This window comes from Manis javanica, chromosome 12 (genome assembly GCF_040802235.1).
Source record: "Manis javanica isolate MJ-LG chromosome 12, MJ_LKY, whole genome shotgun sequence".
NCBI lineage: Eukaryota > Metazoa > Chordata > Mammalia > Pholidota > Manidae > Manis > Manis javanica.
The window spans coordinates 106500035-106514155 of NC_133167.1; positions in this window are offsets into that span (position 1 = coordinate 106500035).

Genomic DNA, 14121 nt, shown 5'->3' on the forward strand with positions numbered 1-14121 from the left:
TGTATTTCTATACACATAGCCCCTAATTAATCTGCCCTAATAGAATGTGTGCATCTAATTTTAGACATCAGCTGATTTTAAGCTGCAACCTCCAATACAACCAGTCTTTTAACACAACTCCCACAATCACTAGTCACGGTTCACATTCCCAAAGGATGGAACAGTGCCCCTTTTTTAAAATAGTTGTTTTTTTATGCCCTTTTCCACATTAAAAACAGAAGTACTGTTCCTAAAAATAAAAATTTCATAGAATATTCTCTTTGAAGTAGACACCTTTTTCTTTGTGGTGTCATAATTAATCATTAGAGAAAAATATTGATAAAATAAGGCAAACTAAAAATATAAAGTGATATGTAGCATCAGGTAAAAGCAGAGCAAGGAGCCAAAGAGAAAATAACTGTAGTCAAACAATATGACGCTAAGGGAAAGCCCGGCCAATAAAACAATAATTGTTTCATGTTAATAGAGATAGGCCAAAGTATTTGTTTATAACAAAGAGAGAGAAGAGGGAAACACACTGATGAAATATTCAAAGTGACGTTGAGAGAAGAATAAACCAATTACTTCAGCAAACTATGTTTGTTTTCTAATAGTGAGACTGAAAAAAATTCCTTCTGTGGTTCTTTTAAAAGAACACACCATCATGATATTGTTTATCCAAGAGGACATTTAGTTTTTAAAAAATCTTTAATATCTATATATTTACAAACATGGCCCCCTTAAGTAATAATATTCTTACACGTATCTGGCCCTGCAAATAATTCTTCAATTGTCCAGGTTTCCCTATTACAGATTAAAGTTGGGTCAGTCTTATTCACCTTTTCCCACTAAAAATTCACTTTCTAAACTAACTTCTCAGCACTCCGGTCTCTCTAAGTAATTAATAAACTAGTTCCTGGAAGTGATAAATGACAAGGGGTTAATCTATTACCTCTCCTGAAAACTGCACGTTATTTAATGGCTCCTGGTTACCTGCCTTTTTCTGTTACTTGGCATAAACTAACAATAATAACTAATGCTATCCTTGCCTCAGTGATGCCTTTGACCCTCCACAGTGACTGCTGAGTAGCACACCCTGGTAGCACGCCAGCTCTCTGCACAGCAGGACTCACCACCGCTGCAGACTCCTGTAGTAGTGGGGCATCAACCCTCAGTTCTCTCCACCTAGAGAGCTGCTGCTCTGCTCTGACTAGGAGCGCCCCTGACTTCCATGTTGGATAAACTGTCTCAGAAATATAATGTGACCTCAAGGAGACACCATGTCAGTGAGAGTGTATAAGGCTTCCTGAGGGGAAATAGGGCTGCTACTATATAACAAAGGCAGGGAACTCCAAGGACTCAGATGATTCTCTAGGGGCAATGTTTAAGAAACAGTCAATGCATGAATCACCTGGGGAATCTGGTTAAAATGCAGATTTAGGAGTGGGTCTGGGATGAAGCTCAAATCCCAGATTTCTAGCAAGCTCCTAGATGACGCTCAGGCCATTGGTTGGAGGACCTCCCTTTGAACTAATGAGGTTCTGAGCACCTCCTACTAATACCTTATCTGATGGTAAGAGGCTCACAGGAACACATACTCAGCTTAAAACCTGGCAATCATGCTCCTTGGTACTTACTCAAAGGAGCTAAAAATGTACATCCACACAAAAATCTGCACACAGATGCCTATACCAACTTTATTCATAGTTGCTAAAAGTTGGAAGCAACTCAGATACCCTTCAATAGGTGAATATATAATGCAACCATGGGATATCCAGACAATGGGATATTACTCAGCACTAAAAAGAAATGAGTTATCAAGCCACAAAGGCATGAAAGAGCCTTAAATACATACTACTAAGTAAAAGAAGCTAGTCTGAGAAGGCTACATACTGTATGATGACAACTGTATGACATTCTGGAAAAAGCAAAATTACAGAGACAAAAGACCAGTCGTTGCTGGGGGTTGTGGAGGATGAACAGGTGGAGCACAGAGATTTCCAGGGCAGTGAAAACACTTAGTATATTATAATGCTGGATGTATGTCATTACACATTTGTTCAAATCCATAGAATGTGCAACACCAGAGAGTAAACCCAAAGGTAAACTGTGGACTTTGCGGGTGATGATGCATTGGCGTGGGTTCAGCCTTAATGAAAAATGTGCTATTCTGATGAGTGATGCTGATAATGGGGGAGGGGGAGGGCTGTGCTTGTGTTGGGGTGAGGTGTACATGGGAAATCTCTTACCTGCCTCCAATTTTATTTTAAGCTTAAAACTAAAAGATACATTCTTTCTTTAGGAAAGGTAAAAGTTTATTGAAGACTATCACAACTTCACACAAAGAGGACCAAAAAGTGCTCAGAATTTGCTGGGATGAATGGTTGGGTCATAACATCTGCTAACAAACCCCGACTAGCTGGGGTGCTACCTGAAGACAAAGCAAACGTGAAATGCAGAGAGAAGGAAGTTATGAATGACCATGAGTCGCGATGTATTGTGGAAGTGATGACCCATTATTTTTTTCTGGTTTTGATATATGACAGTGTATTTTCTCACTTTATCCTGTGCCTCTACTATTGTATTTAAAATAAATAAATATTGGATTGGTAACTGTACAGTGCAATCCCTAGTTGTCATAAGGTATCATGTAGAGAAATAAAAAGACCATAAAATATACTCTTAAGTTTTACAAAATGAAATTACAGATTCAATTTGACATTACCTTTAACAGAATTATACACTGGGCAGCAATTACTATGAATTGTAAGGAACAAGAAAGTCAGTGTTAATCTAATTCACTTTTATAATAGAATGAAGCACCCAGTGGGCTTGAACAACAGTGGTAAATTTATTAATTCTTGACATAACCATTCACAAAGGTGATATTTCTATATCATATACTGGTCTCTGTAAAATGGAAAAATATGTAATAAAAACAGCTTATTCCAGAACCTTTCCAAGGGTCAGAGAAGTGTTATGAAATATTGGTGGAGCACAGTGAATTTGTATACAATGTGTATGTGGTCTCTTCTGGGATATCTCAACATAATTCTGGCTGGTTAATCCTTAGACTATTAGTCTCGTTTTTATTGTAGTAATTGTTGAGACTTAAACCTCAAATCACCAGCAACAAAAAAAAGCTTCCTGAAACAAAAAGGTAACTCAACCCACAGAAGGAATTGAGGGGAAAAGGGCCATTAATGTTCCCATGTGTTAATTTGACAATATCCTTCATATGATCCAATTACTGAAAAATGTTAAAAAGAAAAGTATGAGATGGTCACTGTTTATATGTTCTCCTAATTATAGAAAATATCATACACAAAATAAACAGAATAATATAAAGACTCTCCACTCACCATTACTCAGTTTCAAATAATTATAAACATTCTGCCATTCTTATATCTATACCTTAACTGACTTTCCACTTACACTCAATAACATTAACAATAATGATAATGACAATTCATTATGGATACGAATAATGACTACTGCTATTATAAATCTTTAAGTGTAAGTTAATTACACTAGAAAGTTTTGAAATCTTAGCAGAAAAATACTGACAAATGGATACAGCTATGTAACCCAAACCTATCATGATACAGAACATTTCTGTCTCCCCAGAAAATGTCCTTTTTTCTATTCCCAAAGGCCCCATACCCCAAAGACCACTGTTTTGATTTTTCTCCTTAGTTTTGCCTGTTCTAGAATTTCATATAAATGGAATCACAGGATTTACTTTTTCAGAGTTATTTTATACCACCTTTCTTCACTCAAAGAATGTCTGAGACAATCATTCATCAAATTTTGAACTTCTCTACTTTTTTATATCAGTTGTTAATGATTTCTAATCCAATTCCATTATAGTCAAAGAACATACCTTGTGTAAGATTTTAATCTTTTGAAATTTATGTATTGAGACATTTTTTAGGGCACAGCATATGGTCCATTTTGGTGAATGTTTCATGTTCACTTAAAGAATTTCATTCTGCAGTTATTAGAAATGGTCTGTGTGGGTGTGGGTGTGTTCCACCACAACTAATGATGTCATTCACATCTTGTATATCATTACTGATTATTTTTTCTACTTGTTCTATTGAAAAGATGGTACTGGAGTCTCCGACAATAACTGTGGATTTTTCTATTTTTACTTCATCCTGACAGATCTTCCTTCATGTATTTTGAAGCTCTCTTACTAGGATCATACATATTTATAACATTTATGTTCTCCTGATGAACTGACACTTTTATCATTTTTCAATGTCCTTCTTTACCTTGGTAAAATGTGTTGAAGTCAATTTTTCCAATTAAAAGCCACTCCAGCTTTTAATTATTAGAGTCTACATAGCATATTTTTTTTCCAAATTCTAAATTTCAACCTGTTTGTGTCTTTAAACCTGTTTGTGCAATTAATGTATGTTACTTACATACAACATAAAACTTATATTCTTTCTTTGAATCAGTTTGAAAATCTTTGTCTTTTAACTTCAGTGTTTAGTCATTTACATTTAATGTAATTATTAATATGATTTAAATATTGCTTTTTTGGTGAGGTGTCTAACTTTTTTTTACTCCTTTGTTCCTCACCTTCTGATTTCTTTTGGGATAATTCAATTCTTTTTAGTATTTCACATTCATTTATCTGTTAGTACTTGAGTGCTTTATGTTATTTTAAGTGTTACTCCAGTTTACAATATACGTCTTTAAATTAACACAATCTACTTAGTGTTAATATTATACTACTTCACATAAAGGAAACTTGTTGCAGTATAGCTTGATTTACATTCATTCTTTGTGCTGCTCGTCATATATGCTATAACCGTTCATATTATAAATCCCCCAATATGTTACAGTTACTGCTTTGTCTGTTAAGGAAATAGAGAAGATAGATGTGTATTTGCATATTTTTAAATCTTTAAATATTTGACTACCTTAGGTTTCTGATGATCTTCATCCCTTCCTACAGTTTCAAGCTACTATCTCATATGTAATTTCCTTCCAGCCTAACAAGCTTCTATTAGCATTTCTTAAAGTGTAGGTCTGTTTCAGTTTGTCGTTCAAGAGGAGATACTCCTCTAATTTCTGTCTGATTTTGGCAACTCTCTCACTGACTTTAAATAGTTGGGGATTTTCAGGGAGTTAGGGGATAGAATGGACTTTATAACTGTTATCTACAGCTGGCTTAATCTGACCAAGGCCCTCCACCATTAGCAAAAGGAGAAATCCCCACTGTTTATATTTTAACACACTAAGTAGTAGTCACTTGCATTCATTAAAGTAACACTTATTAGGACTTAAAAATGTGCTCAACATTAACTAAGGAAAAACTTATTTAAAGAATTTCAAATGATTCAATATCATTAGGAGATAGAGCATGCTGAGGAGAGTGGAGAGCAAATATCCACACAAACATGCGTGTATTTCATCTTGTAGATGATAAGGAGTTGTTGAAAGGATTTAAGCAAAAGAGAAACATAAGTGGCTCTGGGTATTTGAAAGACCAGTGGCATGGACGAAGAAATTTATAGCCTGTTGGTAAAAAGATAAGCTAGACTATGTAGAATTCATGTGGTTTGGAGAGGAGAGGAAATTAGAGCAACAAGAGGTAAAATTTGCAGACTGATTTGGTTGCTGAAAATAAACAAACGTGATCTGATGGAAGTTTGACTGTTAAAAGGTGAACTTAAGTTCTGAATATTTGTTTCCTCTAAGCTTTACTGCTACAGCTGTCTAAACAGGCTAGTGCATTTCCTTGACATGTATAACAAGAGCTCCTGTCATCTGCTGTGTGCCGAGGATACCAAGCTAGTAGGGACACAGACATCACAATGGATCAAAACTCAGCATATCAGATATCAGGAATTTTCCCTCCAGTAGTGGTTCTTAATCATGGTTGCTTGATAAACATGTTGATAAACATCGGAGGAGTTATTAAAAATACTGATATCTAAGAGATACCACCCAAAGATTCTCAAGTAATCAATCTGGGGTTCAGCTTTGGTGTTGGGATTTTTAAACGAGGGGTTCTCAAACTTTACTCTGCATCAGAATTATCTGGGAGACTTGTTGAAGTGAAGATTGCTATGCCCCACAACAGAGTTTCTGCGTCAGTAGGCTTAGAGCAGGACCTGAGAATGTGTGTTTCTAGCAAGTTCTCAGGTGCTACTGGTGCTGTTGACCTGGGAACCAGACCCTGAGGAGCACACTGTTCTAGAGAGAAAAGTCCCCACTGAAAGTCCCACCGGGCAGTTAAAACTGAGTAGCACTATAAGTTCCATAATATTAGAAATAAAGGTTGCTTTGATTAACATGAAAATAGAAACAACCAATTTCAAGTTCAGTTTGTAAAGGTTTAAGTGATATAAGCTATTAAGGACAAAAAAATAAAGGCCAATAAAGATGTAGGATTTATTTTAAAAAGTGCAAAGGACCATGAAAATTAAGAAAAAGCTAAAGGTAAGCTACCCAGATGACTAAGAGAGGGCTGAGTAAATGATCTTTAAAAACAATGATATTCTTTTACCTTCTGCAAAGAGTAATTAATTCAAGGTGAAATTTATTTTGAAATGCTGAAGAAAAGATATAGACAAATGTAAGAAATAATTCTTCCCAAGGATAGTTATTATATGAAGCTTACCAAGGTTGTTTCTGAGGTCGGGTATTTATATATCCTAACTCCAGAGTGGTCTGAATACAGACTTTTCCCCAGAATCCATGTGTGTGACATGTGCATTTCCCACCTGCACGTTTGCCTACTGTCCGCTCTTTGGTTACATCTGTGCGAATTCAGGAGCTCAGATTACAGAGGGAAAAGGAGGGAGATGGTGCAAGCTCAGAAAATTTAATTCAAAATTATAAAATTCATGCCATACTTTTCTGCCACTCAGTAACTTTAAAGGAATTTTTATTTACCAGCTTGACTTCTTGTTGAACTAATTTATAGACATCCAGAATTATTAATGCCTTATTAGATTGGATTATTTTTTAATACTACAACATTCAAAATGTGAATTTCTCTCAAAATAAATATTATTTTGATAAACAATAGATTACTGTAGAATAATACAAGATAAACTGCAATTATTCATGTATGCTGTCAACTCTTAAGGACCTATTCAACACAAATAGCAGGTCATGTCAACTATAGCATTTTATGGTATTCTTTCAGAAAAGAGTCACTTCCTGTTATTTCTTTTGCAGCTTATCTGTATCCTAAAATATAATAGCTACAGATGAAATCATTCTAATTTTAAAACAACTGTATTTAAAGGTATGCCATTTTGTTACAATGAAATTACTATATATGCCTGTTTTTTTAAAAACTAAAATCTCAAAAACAACCTGTTAAAAATGATTAAACGTATTCTGTCATGAACGTAAGGTTGTATTTAAACACATATAACCATTTGCCCAAGTACAAATAACGATCATTGAAAAAGTAATTCACTCAGTCCTATGTGACATTTCACATACTGTCTATGTGACATTCTCTCCTGGTTCATTCTTCACCTTATCTTCTCATTAATTGACCTTAATTTATATACTGTTTATATATATAGTAAACTAACACATTCTGTTGGACAAAAGTGATAAAAATAGGTAACAGGCGGATAGCTTGATGTCTGCCCATATGGGTGGTCGCACAGACAGACAGGTAAGAGGTGGAGATGGCACAGGAGGGAGGGAGCAGAGGGGCGAGAAGCAAGGAAGGGCAGGACGACAGCACGGAGGAGAAAGAGGGAGGACGCGAGGAAAGAGAGAATTTCCATCAATAACTGTGGGTAATAAAAACTTAGGACTGGATTCAGAAAATGCCATTTTAAAATTTACTGAGTTGTGTCTGTTAGTACCTTGGTGTATTGGTGCAAAACACAAACACACAAACCTGAGCAAGAACCGGCGCGCGGCTGTGTCCCCTCTGTGTCCTGCTGCCACCTCAGTTTCGGCAGGTCCAAAATTCACCTTTCCTACTTCTCTATTTTTTCATCTGGTTCTTTTATCTTCACTTTGTCTTCTATCACATGATGATTAGAATAGTAAGAAATATTTTGCAGACAGTCATGAATTTTGAAGAACAGTGTGAACCCAGGCAAATTAATATTTCTCATCCTGTTTCTGTATTCATAGAAAAGAGGATAATAATCCATCGCTTCACTGGATTGCTGGGATGAAATGAGTGATACTGGTGAACACTCTATTTTCCTACCTTTCACATAGTGGATGTTCAGTAAATAAAAGAATCCTTACTCGCTCTTAAAATCAACACAATCTAATTTGGTTCTTGCCACCTGTTCCCTAGGTTGCTGGAAAAAGGTTTTATTCTGTTTTCTACCTTCAATCCCATTTTCTCTTTCTCTCAACACACTTTCATTCTACCTTAAATAGTGATAAAAATGTGTTGTTCCAAAACACTCTTCTCATCATGTCACATCTCTGTTTAAAACCTATCAAGGGAGGCCACTGCAATCAGGGGAATAACCAAATTTACATTCATCTAAAGCATCTTTTCAGTTTCAATCAACTTTAATTTGGCTCCCCTCCCACTATTCTACTATTTAATCTCTCTTTCCTTCTATACACATCGCCATCTAACTACCCCTGAACACTCTCTTCTCCTTCCTTTCCACATTTTCCTAAAGCACTTTCCATACTATTTCCTGGCTTTCCCTTCTCTTCTCACCCCACTGAAATAGGACTTTGACCTCTTACATTAGTTACACCAAAACATTTCGATCGGGTCGGCGGAGCGCTCCGCTGACTGTTCCTCGGTGCGCATCCGACTGACTTGCTCGGCAGAATCTGACACTTAGCAGATACCTCCACTTTACTGTGCTCACCTCTCCTGACCTCTCTCAGACCACCAGTCTCCCTCCAAGCTCTCCTACTAATTCACGGGCTACACCCCATGCTCCTTTATAGGCCCGTCCTCTTCTAGTTAACTTTTATGACAGTGTTCACCAAGGCTTGGTCCCAGACTTTAGCATTCTCACTCAATACTTTCTCTAAGGTGATCACTCTGACAGCTGTAATCCGCATGCATTGAGAACTCACAAACTTCTATCTTCCGCCCAGGCTTCTTTTCTGGGCTCCCGTATTTATATCAACTGTTTTCAACATTTCCATGTGTATGAATCACTGGTGACTGAAAATGCACACGGATAACATGGAACTCACAATCTTCCTGTAACACCGGGTCCTACTCAGCATTCATGCTGAATGACACCACCATCAACCCAACAGTGAAAGCCAAACCTGAGATTTAGCCCTAAAACTCTCTTCTTGTTCATTCCTATGACTAATAAACACAAAGATCTGTAAACTTTAACTCTCTTGAATCGATCCACCTATTTCCATTTGACTGCCATGATCCTGGTTAGACTTTCAGGTTCTCTCTTGATTGAACTATAATTGTACCTAGACTCTTATTGCTCATAAACTCTTACATTTTCAGCACTGTAGTAATGGTATTGGTTAAAAGTAGAAGCCTGATGATGTCAGTACATTATTATGAAGTCCTACAGGGCATTATGTGATCTAGCTGAGAAATAAGTCACAAGCCATCAGCTGAAAAAGTAATGAATCCATACAGTCCAAGCAAATTGCAGGAGTAATATCCTAACAGGTATAAGGGGGTTTCAAAAGAACCTGAATAGCCAAAGAGAGTTAGTTCAGAGAGTACGGTGGGTAGACCATCAGGCCAATAAAAGTCAAGAAACAGTTTTCCTCCCTCTATACTTTCTTTCCCTTCCCTTATACTAATCACGTTAAGTATCCACAACAACCTCTCAGGAAAAACATCACATCAACATTCTTTAGCAGGAGGCAGGGGGCAATGCTTAATCTTCCTGGATGTGGGGGCCCACTTTGAATCCAGGGCCTAGTCAAACACTAGCTCTAGTTCTAACATTAAACAAAATATTTTACTTCTCCATACCTCATTTTACTCACTTACATAATACAGATCATAAAAATTTGTTGGGAGTACACATTAAAATATGTGTATTCTAAATTCATTAGAATAGATAGAATCCATAAAAATACAGCCAGACCCATATTAGGCAGGGTAACAGCTGTAAACTAGTATTGTTCTCAGATTTCTTGGTAGCAATATTTGATGGAGGAATATGATGGAAGAACATTCTCAAAGTGCTTAAGAAAAGATAGCCAATGGTAGAATTTTATATTCACTTGAATAATTATTTAAATACAGGTTGGAATAAAACTATAAATATAAGGGAAAAAAGATTAAAATTATCGGACATGATATTAATAACATACAATTATACATTAAGTCATCATCGATATGTATGCTCTATCCAAAATTTATTGCAACTATTAAATACCAAGTATTATTTTAAGTTCTTTATATATATTAAATAATGTAGTATTCACATAAACTCCATGTGGCGAAGAGGTTCACCAAAGGTCACTCGGGGTAGATCTAATAGGCCATCAAGGGTCACCTCCTAGGAAGCCTCCTTTTCAAGGTTTGTAAATGTGAGACAGGTCTTAAACACGAACCATCTGTTCTTTTTCCCTTTCTGACTCTTTCTTCCATGAAAGCTTGTTTACAGACAGTATCTCTGAGAAATGGTCCTTGAATATGGTTTTAAGGAGTTTTTAATTTTGGTTACCTGTCCTGTTGCATTCTCTTCCACATAAAAAGTCAATTTGAAAATGAGTTCAATTACGGATGAAACCAAGTATTTCATAATAAAGGATTGGCACCAGCTGATTGGCACTCACAGGGAAATGTGTACAAAACACAGAGGTTTTATGGTTTTTTTTTTTTTTTGACAAATCATGCACACATTTCTCCCAGTATTTTAGTCACAGCAAGGAGGGACTAAAGACAGAGAAAGCAATATTCAAGTTAGAGACCTTGACTTTTCACTGGCTAAGAAATAACAATCATTGGTTATGTAGCCACAATCTTAAGCCTATAATCATGAAAGAATACAACTAAGGAGATTTTTTTAAAAAGCATGCAGATTCAAGCACGGCCACCATCATCTAATTCTATTTCTATAAGTCTTGAGTAGAAACTGGCCATTTTATGTTCCATGTTTAAAATAAGCAAATATTCAAACTCTATGGCAAGGTGTAAATGTATGCACCCACTTGTAAGTGCTCAAAGGCAGCCTGAAACTTGGGCTCTTGTCCCTGCTCCATCTTTACAGTTGCACCAGGATTAATTTCATGCAGAGAGACATGCAACCAGAAACATCCTCAGCAACCTTAATCAATTTTTTTTCACCAACACAGATGAAGTACAGCGATCAATTTGCCTTCCTGGGGGGTGGGTATTTTGTGTATAATGTTTGCAAGATTCCCACTGAAGGCTTCTGGTGACGCCAAGCAGCCATTTGAAGGTGACAAAGGTTATCCTCATGCATTTTTTTCTCGGTAACTCTTCTCTACTTTAAAGCAGGTATTGTGTCACAAAGGATATTCCTCAGTAAGAGTCCTTGGGAGTGTAAGGCTCAGGGGAACCAAGTGCTGATACGTGACTGCAGCACTTCACTCGTTTCCCACCTCTTCTCTTCCCTTTGGTTTTGCCCCGTGAAGGTTTGAAGGCCTAGCAACAGGGCTGTTTCCCATTCTGATTTTTGCTTGTATATTACCTTGCCTATTTCTAACTTGAGGCCATTCAGAGAAAGTGAGGAGAGAGCCATGGTCACATCTGCTCCAGGATACTGCACCTCAAAGTTTCCCAAAGGTGTTAAAAGAGCCTACCCTGAAGCCTCCAATGTATTCCATCTTGTTCGTGTGTGTGCTTCTTTGGGTGCGTGATATCCAAAATTTTGTCCAGGATTTATAATTTTCCTAAATTATGGAATTTGGGGTCTCCTAAGTCGTACTCAGGGTATTCACAGCACCTTTTCCATTGAATTGTGTTGCAAATGAGGTTCCTAGTAACATATAATCAAAGGATACAGATCAAAGGACACTAAATTACATGTTTTAGAACTATTGGAAATTGCTCTCTATATTTCTACCTACCCTGCATAGGCTTGGGAACATCACTGAAAATCACTCTCAGCTCAGACCATAACCACAGCTAAATTTCTACCATAAGGGGCCTGTATGATCTAGTTACCCTTAAGAGCCAATCCAGTGTTTCTGGCTGGCCAGAAGGGAAGGGGAGCCAGTCAGAAAGAGTGTTGGATCAGGGGATGATAGAGGGCCACAAGACGGGACAAGAGGAATTGTAAGATAAAAGCCTTTAAGTTCAATTGTGACTTGGGCAGATCTAAAAGAGAGAAAGTCTCGCATTTTTTATTTGTCTCTTCTGCAGAATGTTTAGAGAGACAATTACGGAATCTGAATTTTTCTTGGCACGGTTTCTCATACCAATCAAAAAATACAGATTATAAAATGTTCACAATTTTACTCCCTTTCCATTCTAAGACACTTCTCAAATGACCAGTTTTGTTCTTACGAAAAGCCTCCCTAGATGGCCACTGCAATTCTCAACTGTTATTGGTAAAATTACACCATTTAGAAAGAGACTCCTACTTATTAGTTCTAAGCGTAAAGACACTGAAGAGGCCTGCAGGAGACGAAGTGGAGTGGAGTCTGAGACACACAAGACAATCTGGCGACGCTCAGTCCAATGAGTGGTTTGTCTGCCCTACATCCCTGGCTCCCCAGCCTAATGGGGAGGCAGTCTCCAACGGCAAACTTGAAAAACTTGGAAGACCTAAGTTTGGACGAGAGCTTCCTGCTGCCAACTACCAACAGAAAATACCAAAAAGTGTAGTGACAACAAGCAATGTTGCCAGTAACCAGGCAGCTTTCTACCAGGGATACATTTTCAAATTGATCAAAGAATTCCTGAATGGGAATTTTAGGAGACAAAATACCCTTTGCATTTGGTAGCTTGATGAAAAGAAGCTGGAACTGAGATCTCGTGGGAGACTTACCCCATCATCGTAGGTTGCAGTGGTTCCTGTTCTGAATTGAGGGTCTTGGACTTCAGCAGCAAGAGGATTGCAATGGGACTTCCAGGTTGTTGGACTCCCCAAAACATCAGACGACCTTTAAACAAAAGTCACATTTAGTAGAACTTACTGCAGTAAGGGAGAACATTTTGACAGTTTTATCAGTGTCTCAGAACCAGCCAGTCAGAGTAGAATAACTGTAGGACTTTGGGATCTGGACTCGAATAGGTCATGGTGGGTGTTTCAAGGTGGGGAATTCAGTAGGACTGGGCAAAGTTCATGATGTGGGAGTTTAGGATTGGTTGACACAGATAGGTAAAAGCTCTTGATAAGTAAGCTGATATTGATAAGCAGGCTGTTTGCCAAAGATTACTGTCTTTAATATATTGATCTGGGGCATTCCCTGAAGCAAAGAGCACATTTAATTATTACCTTGCAATCTTATCTTTCCCAAGCTAAAGTTTCCTAGAAGGAACAACTAAATCATGTTAACATAGTGGTCTATCATTTTGTCTAAGTCATGTTCACAGACGGTCTCAATTCTCAAAGACTATCATTTTAATATCAGAAAAAGTACAGCTTCAAGTAAAAACATCAGAAGTTACAAAAACGTGTATATGACTAAAATGAAAACTAGATTAAAATATAATCATCATGAACATTTCAGAGTAGCAATACAGCATCAAGTTATACAAAGGTATAACTGAAATAATCAGAACCAGAAAAAAAGTCAACAGTTATAACTCAAAACTTTAACAAGTCACTCCCACACAATTTGATACTGGAGTTAATGAGCTCAAATGTAATCTCAACAAGGAAAGCACACAGAATTAGTTCCAAAAATCAACTATGTACAAAATCACAAAGGAAATCTCAATGCATTTCAAAAATCAACATCATCTATAGAACTAAATAAAATTTGAAATAAAAAATTCCATATGCCTGTAAACCAAAAAATAATAACTTTTCAGTTACAGAAAAAAATTATAAGGAAATTAAAATAAATTTACAGCTGCTTGCCAAACAAAGCAGGACAGGCCCAAAGTGCCAAATATAGGTACAGTAGGGCCACTCTCCTTTTTTAACTTCACAACACCCTTAAACAACTATTGCAGGATTGTCTTCTGAGACTGTTGTTTTTTATTTCTCAAATATACTTTTTGCCAGCATTTCCTTTACTTAAAACAATAACAAC